The sequence below is a fragment of the Octodon degus genome, unplaced genomic scaffold (genome assembly GCF_000260255.1).
Source record: "Octodon degus isolate 3935 unplaced genomic scaffold, OctDeg1.0 scaffold00159, whole genome shotgun sequence".
NCBI lineage: Eukaryota > Metazoa > Chordata > Mammalia > Rodentia > Octodontidae > Octodon > Octodon degus.
The window spans coordinates 3,977,414-3,993,185 of NW_004524735.1; positions in this window are offsets into that span (position 1 = coordinate 3,977,414).

The following is a 15,772-nucleotide window of genomic DNA, read 5'->3' on the forward strand; positions in this document are numbered from 1 at the left end:
CTGGCAATGTCAGAAATTGTTGACCTGAGTCCCCTAAAGCTCAACATAACAGCATGGCTTTACTTCTTATATTTTGTTTTTATAATTTTCTGCTGGATGGTTAAGACTAAAATAAAGCAAGACCTATGCAACAAGAATTTATTGCTAATTCCAAACAATTTTGGTGAAGTGTCTTCCAAGTGTGTATGTTGTGTTTTAATTTATTTGCAAATAGGAAGGGGCCCTTGGGTTAGGGAGATAGCTCAGTGGTCTAAGCACCTCCCTGGTAAGAGCAAGAACCTGAGTTCAGTCCCTAGCATAGCATAACATGTAACATGCCAGTGCACTGTCTTGGCCCCAAACCAGGTGTAATTCCCAGTGCCAAGGAGGTTGAGACAGGAGGATTACTGAGAGTCTAAGCTGCATGGTGAGAACATGTACCAAATAAATAAAAGATTTCAAAGAAACAGAAAGGGGCCCCAGACATGGAGGGTGGGGGACAGTGTAGGAGGGGATGAGGATATAAAAAGAATGAAGATACTTCTTGTACCAAATAAACAATGAATACAATCACTATGCATTGCAAATCTAAGCATGAAAAAATGGTGAAAGGACACTTAGAGATGGAACGCAGAGAGAGGAACAGGAATAAAAAGAGTTAAGATACATTAAATACATGTACCCATTCCCTAAGATAAATGTGAGAATTACGCACTGCAAACATGTACTAATAAGAAATTAAACAAATGTGATTCAAAAAAGACAATAAAAATTCCATAATATTTGCAGTTTCATATTTAGACTTTTTTAGACTTTTAAAGTTGTAAGTTATATATTTTCTCCATGATATTTAAATCTTCATACACATGTAATTTCTAGGTATTTTTAAAGTCATTTTCTATGTATATACCAGCTGTAAGCAAATTCTCTCTCTTTCTATTCTAAATTCTATCTAATTAAGGAGAATGAGAAATCTAGGTGAAGAAAGGATGTTATAATAAAAATACATAGCACAGCAACTTTAGAGAAGAGCTGTCAGATCGTTTTTTCTGGATTTCTTCCTATATTTTGGTGCTTTGCTTTGTTTAGAACATGATGAATTCGGCTGTGCAAGTCTCACCTCTGTGGCTTCAGGGGTCTTGATCACCCTAAAGGTCATCAGACACAAGAGTCTCGTAGACTTGTAAGCTATGAGTTTTTAGACAAGAGGCTGAAAAGGAAGCTGGAATTTGATCAGAAATGACTGACCTAGATTATTAGAAAAGGTAGGGACATTTTTACATAATAAACAAATTCAACACATGGGGAACTCAGGAGATTCACTTGGTTTCTGTATGACATCCTCTTGCCTGGTTTTAACCATAATTTCAGAAACAGAGCAGCCCCAGCCTGAAAAGGGTTTGGAGTCTTAAACACGTGGGATCAGATGAGTGACCAGAGCCAGGAGAGCTGGTGGTGGAGGGTGAGGAGCAACCATCGTGAATGGTAGAAAAATACACAGTGGAGAACATGGCTAAGGCAGCAACAGGATTCCTATTACCTTCCTGAGTTTCTGTAAAGTAATGAAAGCTTTATTTATATTAACTTCTTGCTCATTAATTTCAGAGAATATTGTATGACTTTGGATGGAGTGGACTGACTGAATATAGACCTGATTGGTAAATTGGCAGAACTTGAAAACATAACTATTTCTCCTTCTCCTCCTCCTCCTCCTCCTCCTCCTCCTCCTTTTCTTCTTCTTGTCCTTTTTCTTCCTACTCCTCTCTTCCTACTTCTCTTTCTCCTTCTCCTCCTCCTCATCACCATACTCTTCCTCCTTTTCTTTTAATTTGAAACAAGATCATGTCATGTATCAAGGCTAACCTTGAATTCACTTATGTAGTCCAGGCTGGTCTCAAAATCATGATGATCCTCCTGTCTCATATTCCAAATTCTGAAATTATAGGCGTATGCCACCATTCCTGACTATTTCTTCCTAATTTTAAGATTGTGCATTACGTCAGAGATTGGCAAGATTTTTCATGCAAAGGTGAAGCTATTCAATATTTTAGGCTTCATGGGCTAGAACATGTGTCGTAACTTTCCTAGCAGGCTGTTGGAACAGAAAAACAGTGATAGACAGTACCTAATTGATTATGTGTGGTACTATGCCTATTAAACATTTACACAAATAATCAACAAGCCAGGTGTGCCATAGACATGATTTTCTTTGTAAGTACCTAGCTATCTTAAAACTTCTAGAATTTTTTTCTTTCCTTAATGTATTTGGTTGTTACAGGGTCTCACTATGTAGCTCAGACTCGTGGCAATCCTCCTGCTTTCAGCCTCCCTAACACTGGGATTAAAGGCAGGCATCACCACACCTGGACTCTGGCCAGCTTAGGCTGCCCTTGGGGGCACAGCTGGCATGGCATGTGATGCCAGGGAGTGAGTCGCGGTCCCTGCACTTGCCTAAGCTTGCCTAAGCAGGCACTTCAGTCCTCTGAGCTATCTCACCAGCCCAAAACTTCTGGAAATTTTACAGAACCATGAAAGAATATGTCTCTACTTAAAAAAAAAAAATGCAGTGATACAGAACCAGAAAAGAATCGCGTAGTGTTGATTAATGATTGCTAATTACAAATATAGTTGGAGTTTTCAGAAACAAGCGAGCCACATAAAGACACATTAGTGAGGCAGTGGAGCCTTAAAAACTTACGTGTGAAAAACAAAGATAGCATAGCATAGAGCACAAGTTTATCTAAGATTTAAAAGTGCCAACCAGAGAAATTAGGTAAGAAAAAGAGATAAAAGACCTACAAATCAGGAAGGACAAACTAAAGCTACTCCTACATGCAGAAATCTACCAAACATACACAACTAAGTTTTCATCAAAGAAACAGCTTCTACAGAAACTACTTTTTGGCAAGCTAGTAACTAAAATGAATAGGCAACATAGAGAGTACAAGGAAAAAATTGAACATATATCTGATAAGGGTTTAATATCCAAAATATAAATGGAACTCAGGCAATTCAGTACCAAAGAAAGTGATCATAGGAACATAAACAAAGCATTCTAATACCCTTTTCTCCAAAAAGTATATGCAAATAGCCAATGGGTAAGTGAAAAAGCAATCAACATTCCTAATCATTAGAAAGTAACACCAACAAACACAGTGGGATAGCACCACATGTCTATTGTGATGGCTATTATATTAAAAGAAAGAAAAATATTCAGGTTCTGTGGGTGAGAGAGAAAATGGAACTCTTGTATGCCTTTGGTGGAGATTTGAATTGAAAAGACAATATGGGAAACAATATAGTTTTCTTTAAAAATTAAAAACAGAATTATGAATTGATACAATACTCACTCTCCAAGTCTATGTTTGTGCTACAGTTTAGATCTAAAATGTTCTCCCTAAGTATCCTACATGTGAAGGTAGTGCCTTCTCAAAACAAAGTGGTCAACAGCACGTGACTCTGAAGGATGCATTGTTGTTCCTGACCCTCTCTCGTCACTCTTTGCCTCCTGGTTACCATGGGTTGAGCAATTTCCTTTTGCTATCCCCTGCTACCTACCATTGGTGTGCTAGACACAGCCAAGTCAGGGCTAAACCATGAGCCATGCCTTCAAGTCTACCATTCTTCATTAATGCCGTAGAAGAATTCCACTTTCATTTTGCTGTAATTGGCAACTGTTAGAGGTGGCCTAAATGTGTTTTACATAATGAGATTCAAAATGCCCTTTGGGTTCAAGGACAGAATATTATAGTTTAGATAAAAAAATTTCCCCCAAACATTTGGAGGAACATCACACATTCGGAGATGGGGCCCACATATGGCTGTCTATGGACATATGACTTAGCCTTGTTCCTGTGCCTAGTTTTGTCCTCTCTGTAACCTTGGGTGCCTTCTGTTGAGCCATTTTCTTCCACAATGCCCTTCTACTATGGTATTCCTGCCTCTGAGCCAGGCAATTGTGTACTAAACTGTGAACCAAAATAAAGCTTCCCTTTACGGTTAGATTGCCAGGTATGTTGCCTTAGCCACAGGAGAGCAGACTATTAGAATCTGCATTAGACAGCCTCTGCTGCTTAGATAAAATTCCTGGCCCACACAACACAAAGGAGAGGTTTATTTTGGTTCATGGTTCTAGAGTTTGCAATTCATTGTCACCTGGCCCCAAGGCAGGCATTTGATGGTAGAAGGGCACAGTGAAGGAAGCTGCTGAATGCAAGCTATCAAGATTGGAGGGGTTGAAACAAGTCAGAAAGGGAGGGGCCAGATGAACATATGTCATTTCCAAAATGAGTTCTACCAACAGGCCCTAGCCCAAAGTAGCACATTCAACTATGATGTCAGCAATGGCTTAAATGTATTGATGAGGTCACTACCCTCAGGATCCAATAATCATTCTAGGAGTCTCCTAATGCAGCCAAGTTGACAGTCAAGAACTACAGGCAAAATGTGCAAAGAAATTGAACTGTAGATCATGAAAGAATACCTACACTGCCTTGTTCATGGCAGTGTTATTCATAATAGCCAATACACAGTAACAACATAGGTATCCATCAATGAGCAAATGTATTTTTTTAAATGTTGTGTGTCGTTACATTATATACTATTCGGTTTTTTAAAAACACAATATTCTGGAATTTGTGTCAATCTTCATAAACCTAAAGGAGATGATGTTAAGTTAAATAATTCAGGCATAAAACATAAATAATTCTGGATCTTACTTATATGACAAATATAAAATAGTCCCACAAATAGTGCAATATGTGAGGAAAAGAAGCAAGGAGTCATTGATCAAAGGGTGAAAAGTTTCAATTGTGCAAAATAAATACATTAAGAATAAGTAAACCACCAGGTGGAAAATGAGGAGTGATTACAATAAAGTAAAAATTGTTGTCTTGTAGGGCTTTAATAGTGGATCATAGATGTAAAGATACTTGATGAACTAGAGTCTCATGAGACTAGAAGTGATTCACCAACCTACTAGTGACAAATGAATACTTGAGTCAGGCACAGCATGGCAGATGAATGGGCATGCACCTTGGATCAATTAACAGACAATGACATGGGCTACTTGGATGGTTTATCCCTGGAAAGAAGTCCAAATGCAAATAGGAATAACTCATTCTGACAAACACACACATACCACAAAATTTTCCTGAGGAAATAGCTATGAAAAGGCAGAGGAGACCAGAGAGAAACCAGATATCTAGCATATTCTTTTATTCTCAATTAGACTTCCTGCATAAACTGGACTCAAAGCAAATCAAATTCTGGTAAATGAAGTCATCTTCATTTCTTCTTTAACAAGGTGGAAAGGGCTTTGGTGGCGTAACAGCTCTGTGTGTAATCACTGGCTTATCCCCTCATTTACATGATGGGCAGGCCCAGTTTGACTGTATTGTGGGTGAAAACAGAATAAACTTCCTCAGGGCCAGAGAGATAGACCAGCCGGACTAAGTGCCTGCTTAGGCGAGTGCAGGGACCCAGGTTGAATCCCTGGCCCTGCCCCTAGGCATGCTTAGCCAGCCACTGAGACAGGGTGTAGTGGTGCATGCCTGTAATCCCAGCACTGGGGAGGCTAAAAAGAGGAGGATCATTATGAATCCAAGCTTTGGAGTGAGACCCTGTACCAAACACATAAACAAACAAACAAACAAACTGTCTCTTACTCTAAGCAACACAGCACCAGGGCTAATAGTTGCCTTGATGTCATTTTCTTAAATGCTATACTTCCCTCTACAGAGTCAATAAATAAAAATTATGAAACATGCATATCAAGAAAACTTTATCTACAGTCAGAATAACATGGACAGTCCTCAACATATAAAGGGTTCCAACCCACTGTCCACTGAAGATAGCTGACAAAGTCATTGAGTACACCTTACCTACTGAACGTAAGGGCTTGCATATCTTATCTTAAATGTGTTCAGAAGAATCACATTTGCTAGCCGTTAGGTAAAATTCTCTAACACAAAATCTGTTGTATAATAAAGAGTGGAGTGTTTCATATACCAACAAAGATGAATATTTTATAGGCAGGATGGGATACAAAAACACAAAGCACAATATTTTACCTACCAAAGTGGGCAACACAGAGCATTGTGTGGTACTTCACCATCATGATTTCTTGGCTGAATCTCACACCTTGTATCAGCAGCCTGGGAAGGAACCAAAATTCAGATCTGATGTATGATTGCACCTGAGTGTACGTCATTGTCACAGCATTGTAAAGTCAAAAATCATTCAGTTGAATCACCGTAAGTTAGGAAGAGTCCAAAATGAGTCAGAAGTTTAGAATCCAAATACAATCAACAAAACAGATGGAAAAATGGTGGCAGAGGGCTGTAGCTGTAGCTTAATATACAGCACTGTCATAGTGTGTGGGAGTTACTGGGTTAGGCCTCCAGCACTCAAAAGCATGCATGCTATTTCCTTAGAACACGTCACAATCATGTTATTCATCTCAGACTAACATCCTGGATGGGTGTACTTTTCCAGAAGTTCAGTCATATGCTTGTGTTCTGGATGCCAAGTAACTGAGGGCCATGGAATTAGTTTGTTTTTTTCCCATCATTTAATCTTAGACTCAAGGGCACTCAATCTTGAGAGCAAAACTCTTGGAAAACACTGATGTCTTCTACTGACTTATTTTCCTAAAGATAAATAGATAATGGCTTTGAGGAATTAGGAAGCACATTAAAGAGCACAGAGCTAGAAAACGAACAGGATTACAGATTGAACTTAGGTCTAATGATCTCAAATGCTTCTGTTCCTTTCAGGTTTTCTCCCAAGCCATAGATGCCTGAAGCTCTCAGCAGGGCACAGACCCACAAGAAGATTCAACACTTCCCACAGTAGACTTAAGCACTGACACTTCTTTTAGATTTTCACCTGCTGCCTGGGTTTCAAAAGTAATTTCTTAATTAAAAAGAGTTGGATGATAGGTATTGCTGATGTTTCATGCATTGCAAACGAGCACATCCTAACAACACATTCCAGATAGGCTGATATTCAAATGCAAAGCGGGATTCATTCATTTATCTTCACTGGAGGATTGAAATGACTATTTCTTCAGCAAGTGAAATAATGCTCATTTCCTAGAATATCATTGGAGATATGATCAAAACTCACCTTATTATGAGGCTAGTCCTACTATAATTTCTCAATGTTAAATCCAGTGTTGCAAACAATTTACTTCAGCATTTGTTACTAGCAAATACCAATCCCTTATCCAGATGTAGAACAGGGACCCAATTATCCCTGGTGCTATTTCCACGAAAACTAACATTTGGTACCCCGAGAATGTTCTACTACCAACAGACCATGTCTATTATCATATCAAGGGCAAAATATCCACTCCAATTTTTTACTCAGGACCTTTGTACCACAGCCATTATAAATGCTTGTCTGTTAAAAAAGCTACAGATAGTCCTAACCACAACAGATTAAATGAAGTGAAATACTGAGCACTTTGAATATTTTTATTTTATTTCTTTTATGCTGCAAATGCTGTCTACCAAGAGACAAAGAGTCGGGAGTGAGTCAAACAGCTGCAGTCCACAGCCACACCACAAGGTTCCTTTGAGTAAGTTCTTTAAATTGTGCCAGGTAATGGTGGTGTATGCCATTCTCACCACAAAGCTGAGCCAAATATTGTGCATGAAACTACCTTCAGTGTTAGGAAAAAAAATGCAGAATGGAATCATGTTGTTCTGTTTTCTCTTATATCCTCAGTTTAGGGAAGAGAAAGAGGGAAAGAGGGGTGGAGGGAGAAGGGGCAGATGAGAGAGCAAAACCACACCCCAGATTTTTCTATGATTTTCAGAGTTTTGTAGCAACCTGTGAGCAATCAAAAGTTGGCATTGGGAGCCTCATCTTTCCTTGCTTCACTAAATTAGTTAATGAGGTAACTCATGCCAGTGCACCAGTAGGAGGTAGGTTCATGTTTTTTAGGCAATTAGGCAGTGTTTTAACATTGCTGTGCTTTCACTGGTTCCTTTGCACGATGATTCTCAAATTTTCTGCAAAGTAGAAACATCTAGAGAACAAAAAAAGCAAAACAAATAAACACCTCTCCACGCCTGGGCTGTGCTCCGTAGCAATTACATCAGATTGTATAGGAGCAGTGCCAGGCATTATAGTATATATTATTCTCATGATGGTTCTAAGAGCAAATTTGGGGCCATAAATGAGTAGGCATTTCTACTGGCAAGAGAAATGGGTCTAACTATTTCTGTTGGAAAGGCCAGCTTTTCAACATATTCAACAGTCATGAGGCTGAGGAAATATCTCAGCAGTCTAAGTGCCTGCCTGACAAGCAAAGGGTCACAAGTTTTATCCCTGATCCCGCATGCGGTGCCGGCCCCAGAGCCAGATGTGGTGGTGCATGCCTGTACTCCTAGTGCTGGGGAAGCTGAGACAAGATTTGCTGTGAGTCTGAACTTCATAGGAAGACCTGAAATGAATAAATAAATATTTTTAAAAACGTATTTAACTCTCTCAAATAAGAGCCAGTCTTCCTCTGAAAAGCACATGGGCAAAGCCTAGAATTTGAGAACATACTCTGTAACCTCCTACCTTTGGACCTTAGTTCCCAAGGTTTGCTGGAATGGAATGTCCTGCTTCCCACTTCCATCAATGACATCTATCTATTAAAGTCTTGTACAAATAGTACTTACTTTGGGGCATGTTCCTTCTCCGTGAGAATTAATTTGATCGTATTTTATCCTCCCATTAGTCTTTCTCTTTGCCCTCATTTATCAGAGTCTGGTGCCCATCAGTAACTCAGCGAGGTCACTTTCTCTGCACCATGATTTAATCATCTGTGAAATGAGGCAGTTGGAGTTTAAAGTTGTCAGACTTGGTTCTTTTCTGACTTAAACTGCTATGAACTTTTTCTGTCCCACACATTTTCAAAGGGAAGTGGATTTTGTCATCTTCATTTCTTGAGTTGTCAGTACAACAATTTTTAGCTGATAATTGCTCCTTAGTTTCTCTCCTGTGAGGAGCAGAAAAATTCCAAATATATGTCTTCTTTTTCTTGAAAAATGGCCAGGGTAACTGTGACAACATTCCATGTTGATGATCATTAATACCAGAAAATAGAATCACCACTTGAAAATGCACACACACACACACACACACACCACACTCATAGATGTATGTTCACACTCCATGTCTTTACTATATCTATGCACTACTCGGCAAATCATAAGTGCAGGTGTGCAAAAGGTGGTTTTCATATATGCACAGTGTGTATGAATATGTCTATGCCAACGTCTATGTCTATATCTCAGCCATTCTTACATAATGTTTTATGTTTTCATTTTATTCATCTCAACATAAAAGAGGCAGGTAAGCATTCTACACTCTTGCAGAAAGATAGACTTTAAAACAAAATGTTTTTCCTAAGGTCTAATATTAACATTGTAGGGATTTATCTAGCACAGATGTCTCCTGCTACCATAACTCAGAGAGTTGTTTTCTTTTTCTATTTCACCACAGTGGTCTCAGTATCTACAATTATGAAAGAGAACGAATGAGAAATCCCATGCTGTGGTCTCTCATGATTCCTGGCTCTGCATACATGGGACGACAATGAGGAAACCCCATCATTTGTTATTTCCCTGATCTCCACTGAATGATAAACATCTGAACCACAGGAAAGTGTCCTTCACTTCTCTCTCTCTCTCTCTCTCTCTCTCTCTCTCTCTCTCTCTCTCTCTAGATCAAGCATATCTGACACTAACTCTTCTTCTCTGTCAGACACTTCACAGCCTTGTGCTTTGGCAATCTAAATTCTGCCATCCCTCAGCAATCTCCCAGCAGGGTGCTTTATTTTCACATCAGCGATGTAGAGGTTTCCTAAGAGGTGAGTGAGTGGGAGCTACCAGGTGGAGTATGTGGATGAGGAAGGCATCACCCTGGAACATTCTTTTACACTGCCATTGCCTTGTTACCCTCCTAATGTGCTCTCGTGTCCATCACTTCTGCTCAGCAAAGAAAGAAACTGAGTCCTCAGAAATTAAATACAGTCATAAGATCAAAAATGGTCAAATCAGACCGCTTACCCATACTTACTGGTAGTCATGCCAATCCCATGCTAACTATGAAGAGGAAAATTTTCCCTGCCTTTGTCTCTTCCACATATAGAATTCAGTATTTCCAATCAAAAGCCTGGACAACAACTCTATACCCAAACATGACAGGACACCTCAGAGCCTGCTTGTGTTGCATAACTTAGCTGTCCTTCTTATGGCCACCTTGATTTTCATGTTTTATGTTTTAAGTTGGCAAACCACAGGGTAGAAGTACATAGGTACATTTTAAAGGTTTATTTCTAAGTGCACATGAGGTGGATAGTTGCGAGTGCGAAGGGAGATTTTGATGATAAAACAGGTCTTTATTACAATTGTGGTGGTAAAGGTTACCTGAATCTAGTTCACCTGAGAGAAAATGGCACAGAACTACATACCCAAATACCTACATCTGTACACACTGAACACACACACACAGAGAGACACACAGACACAAACACACACACACACACACACACACACACACACACACACACACACACCTGCAAGTAAAACTGGTGAGATACTGCACTGGTCAATGGATTATACAAAATCAACTGCCTGCTTTGGCACTGAACTATTGTTATACAAAATGGAACCACTGGAGGAACTACAGTAAGATACAAAAAAACTTGTACAGTTTGAAAATCCCTGTATCAAAAATTTAAGTTTTAAAGAAAGAGTAGGTAATGGATTTGCATTTAAGTAATGAGCTGGATTGTTTTTAGAACTGATTTGCAGTACAGTGTTATGAGAAATGGCCCTAACATGACTGTTTGCTATGCCTTCCTGATGTTAGAAAGTTGATTTGTAGGAGATCCACTCAATGTTGGAAATCCACTCAGTGTTTCTCTGACATTATCTGATACTATAGATCTTCACTAGCTGAGTTCAGATCCAGGCATGGCTCATTACAAGTTGTGCAACTTCAAAGAATTAGCCATGCTTCTCAGTACTTCAATTTCTTTCATCCATAAAATGGATCTGTAAGTGTACTTGTCTGTACAGAGTTCTTGCATAGTACAAAGAAGTCGTGGGCAGAATAACTTTAACATAATAATTATAACTGTATTTCCCTTTCACAATATCTTTTTCCCATAATTTTATTGAAAAACAAATAGCAATGAGTCAGTTTCAAATCGAATTGGTAGGACAGTTTCAATAATTAACACATTGCATACATTCTTCCTAGTGGTTATTTGCTGTACAAGATGCAGACATGATATCCTATTTACATTTTAGAACAAATCCCTCTATTCATTAAGAGAATGTAACTATCTATCTATCCTAACCATTTTGAATACACAGATACAAAATGGACATTCTTCTGTATCCCCCTTTTTGTTTAGTTCTTTTATTTGAGTATTATAGGTATGCTAACTCAGCAAAATATTCTAAAAGAATCCAGTAGTCCATAATAGTATTGGGTATTCCACTTGACTGGAAATATCAGAAATTGTTGACCTGAGTCCCCTACAGCTCAACATAACAGCATGGCTTTACGTATTATACTTCACTTTTATACTTTTCTACTGGATGGTTAAGACCAAGATAAAGCAAGACCCATGCAACAAGAGTTGTACCTTTTTGGTCTGAGAAGGTCAGTGAAATCCCCTCAGGATTTATCCCGAGATCCTGTACCTCAGATTGTAGATCTTTGTCAGTGTCAGCCATGTGAATGTTGTGCCTTTTGGATCTTATTTACTCTTTCAGTTTCCTACCCTCAGGAGACAATACATTTACATATGGGCTTTTGATTTCTTTCATTTATGAGTCTGGTCTCTAGTTGCATGCATCTACCTAAAAAGCCTCAAGTTCATCTTTCTTGACAGCTGAGTTCTACTCCATTGTATTTTACTTATTCCATGCTTGATTGGCATTTGGGTGGTTCCCAAGATTTAGCTATGACAAATTGCACTGCTATAAATGTGAACGCATATATATATGTGCTGCAGAGTGATGTTCTTAATTCCTCTAGGAAAGTACCTAGCGGGGGATAGCAGAGTCAATTGAGCCTCTAATCATAGTTTTCGGAGGAGTGTCCACACTGACTTCCACAGTGGTTGTACCAGCCTACACTCCCACCAGCAGTGGAGAAGGGTTCCTTTCTCCCAACAGCCCAGCCAGCATTTGTCATTGGTCAAGTTCTTGGTGACAGCCCTTCTCTCTGGGCTTACATGGGATCTCAGTGATGTTTTACTTTGTATTTCTCGAATGACCAATGACATTAAACATTTTATTTATTATATAAAAATAAATATATTTATTTTTCATATATTTATTTGCTGCTATTTACCTGATAAGTGTGTTTTCATCTCAGATGTCTATGGATTGGGAATATTAAAGTATTCTTAAATAACTTTATGACTTAGAAATATAAAAATACCTTAAGAATAAATTAAATGCAAGCTCTTATCATAGGGAAATTTAGAAAAAAAATGTATGGGGCTGGGGAGAAGGCTCAGAGGAATAAGTGTTTCCCTGGCAAGTGCAAGGGCCTGAGTTCAATCCCCAATTCCACGAAAAAAAAAAAAAAAGCACGAACTACAGAAGAAAATAAATAAATCAAAAACTTCTGCACTCTAAGACTCCATTTACAAATGATAAAACTATTTTAAAATGTCATTTTTTGTTTTTGTTTTTGATTTTTTGCAGAACTGGGGAATGAACTCAGGCCCTTGCACTTAACAGGCAAGTGCTTAATCTACTGAGTTATCTCCCCAGCCCCAAGATGTCATTGTTTAAACCCAAAACTGAGTAACATTTTACTTTTGATGGGGGAAGGAATTAGCACGCAATCTGGCAAGAGGAGAGAGGAAGCTTCAAAGGATATGTTTTATTTATTCTTCTTTTTCTTAAAATGGGAAGCTGGTATATGCATTTCTTTTGCTATTCCTTCTTTTTAATTTACATACTTTAAAATATTATTTTATATCTATTCAATATATAAAAAATGTTTTAAAATATGATTGTAATGAATCTTTTAGAGAATCTGATATATATCTGTGGTGATAACAAGCAGAAAGCCTTTTGATTTTCCAATTGTTTTATATTTCTCTGGGCAGCTTGAAATTGTGCCACTCAGCATTATAAACTGCAGTGGAAGGGCTTTTGAGAAGGGTAACAAATCAGAAATGCAAAATGGCATCACAGATTAATTTATGAAAACAAAGTCTTCAATCTATGAGAACTAGGGGCAAAACAAAACAATAACTCACCAGGGGGCGGTGAGCCCTCCAGTGTGGCACTGGGCTATGTGCGACTATTTATCACTTCAGGTCTCCAATCTGAATGATATCAATCATGCCGCCTGCCAGGCCACCAACGGAATATAAATTGGCCTTTCTGGGCATCGGAAGGCCTCCTTCTGCCAAGTGATTTTATAGTTCTTTTATTTTAAAACACTTAGGAAGGATTATAGAATGAGAGTACACACTTCAGAGCCATTTAGAAAAATCAATTCAAGCCATACTAAGGACAATGACAAGCTTTCCTTTCTTTCTGGTGACTGATCTTACCCTGTGAAATAGATCCATAGAAGTGCAAATACCCATGCAGTGTGCATTTGAACAGTAACACAGGGTTGTGTACACAGGTAACATGCCTTTGTGTTTCCACTCTGGGAACCTGTATGTTTCCTCTAGCTATGCTCAGAATACCCAGAACCTTTGGGGAACTCCTGTTTGGAAGGTTCTCAAACACTTGAATAGAGTTAGGCGTAGACTTCTTTTCATTTCTATTTATTTTTTATTTTTATTTTTTGTATTTTAGGGAAGGATCTACAGGGTGTTCAGGGTCTCACTACTAGATCCTACTTCCAGTGAGTTGCCCGTTTACAGCTTCCCAAGACCTGGGATTACAGGCGCACACCACCACGCCCAGTCTCAATTGCCATCTCAGTGTGCCCCGGGGGCGGGACAAATGATTCCAAGACTTTTTCTGTTTATTTTTATTTCTATTTATTTATTTGTTTGTTTGTTTTTGGTGGAACTGGGGATTGAACTCAGGACTTTGTGCTTGCCAGGCAAGTGCTTATTGCACTGAAAATCCAGAAGTCTTTTGGAATCAATGTTAAGCAATAAAGTGAGTTTTCCAGAATAAGAGAACCTCATATGTCTCAAATACAGGGAACACTTTTGGAAGAAATCATTCTTCTGTACATGTCTTTTTTTTTTTTTTGCGGAACCGGGGATTGAACTCAGGCCCTTGTGCTTGCCAGGGAAGTGCTTATTCCACTGAGCCATCTCCCCTGCCCCTGTACACGGCTTCTAAAGCGTCAGTGATAGAGATACCCCAGGAGAAGGTAGAAAGCTAGATTGCAGACTCATTTCTCCTTGGGAATGTTGACTATGCCACACACTAATTCTGGAAGACGAGATCAGTCACTAAGCTCCTATAAATTTCAGCTAACTCCCCAGAAACAAAAAATGACAAGTATCTATAATAACTGCTATGCCAATGAAATATATGGTGTTTAGCACATAATAGTAGCCAATAACTAGAAAATTAACCATAATAAAGGCATTAGTAATTTAATTCTGGAATCATTAATTTGGGCAGTATTGAAAAGGAATACGATCTTTGCAGTTAGGTTCCGGTGAGGTGAGTGTGAATTCACCTTATGTGTGATGAACGTGTGTATGAATCTGTACCCGTGTGTTGAGCAGCAATAGGAGCTATAGAATCAGACCTCTGAATGTACATCCCATGTTCTCCATTTCCTAGGTATGTGATTGATAATCATTTTTTTTAATTTTATTTATTTATTTATTTATTTATTTATTTTTGTGTGTGTGTGTGTGGCCAGCTCAGCCCACCAGGGGGCGGGCTGGCTGGCATGCGGTGCTGGGGGATTGAACCGCGGTCCCTATGCTTTGCTAAGCTTGTTCTAAGTAGTTGCTTTAGACCACTGAGCCATCTCACCAGCCCCTGATAATCATTTTGAGAATTGTTTAAAGTCATAAAGACTCCTCAACTGAAAAATGGGGTAATGGTAGTGTTTCTTGATTTGCCATAATCATCACATAAATGTTTAGCATTAAAGTTGAATTAGTAGTAAATTTTCAGCAAATGCCTGAAAGCAGAACAAGTATGGAAGCTTAGGTCTGGACACAATTGACCCCTTCACAGCTTTCTCAGGAGATGCAAGGTAGACTGAAATATTCTTCACTCAGTCCTAACCATGTGGGATTGAATCCCAGCCCTGCCTCTGCTCCCAGCAGCATGACCTTGACTCTGTGGTCTCCTTGCACTCAAAAGTACATTAGGAATTGAGGATCCGCGGCTTATAAAGTACTGAAAGTATGCTAAAGTAGAATGAATACAACATCACAAATATGACACCAGGTTCCTGATTTGGACATTTTGTTAATGCTAGGATATACTTGGCTTTGAAATCATTTGATTGTTGGAGAATCAAGTATATATAATTTTCAAAAATATTGTTTTTGCGTGACAAACATTACTGTTGCTTTTTCCCACCAGGTTTATTGAAGTGTAACTGATGAAATTGTACGTAGTGATGGTGTCCAATATGATGTTTTAATGGATGCAACTCATAATGAAAAGATTTTCACAATTAAAGCACTTAGCACATCCATTATCACAAGCAGACCCTGTGTGCGTGCGTGCGTGTGTGTGTGTGTGTGTGTGTGTGTGTCCAGATGTCTGGGTTGAGAACATTTAGGCTCTATTCTCGTAGGATACTCCTTACTATACAG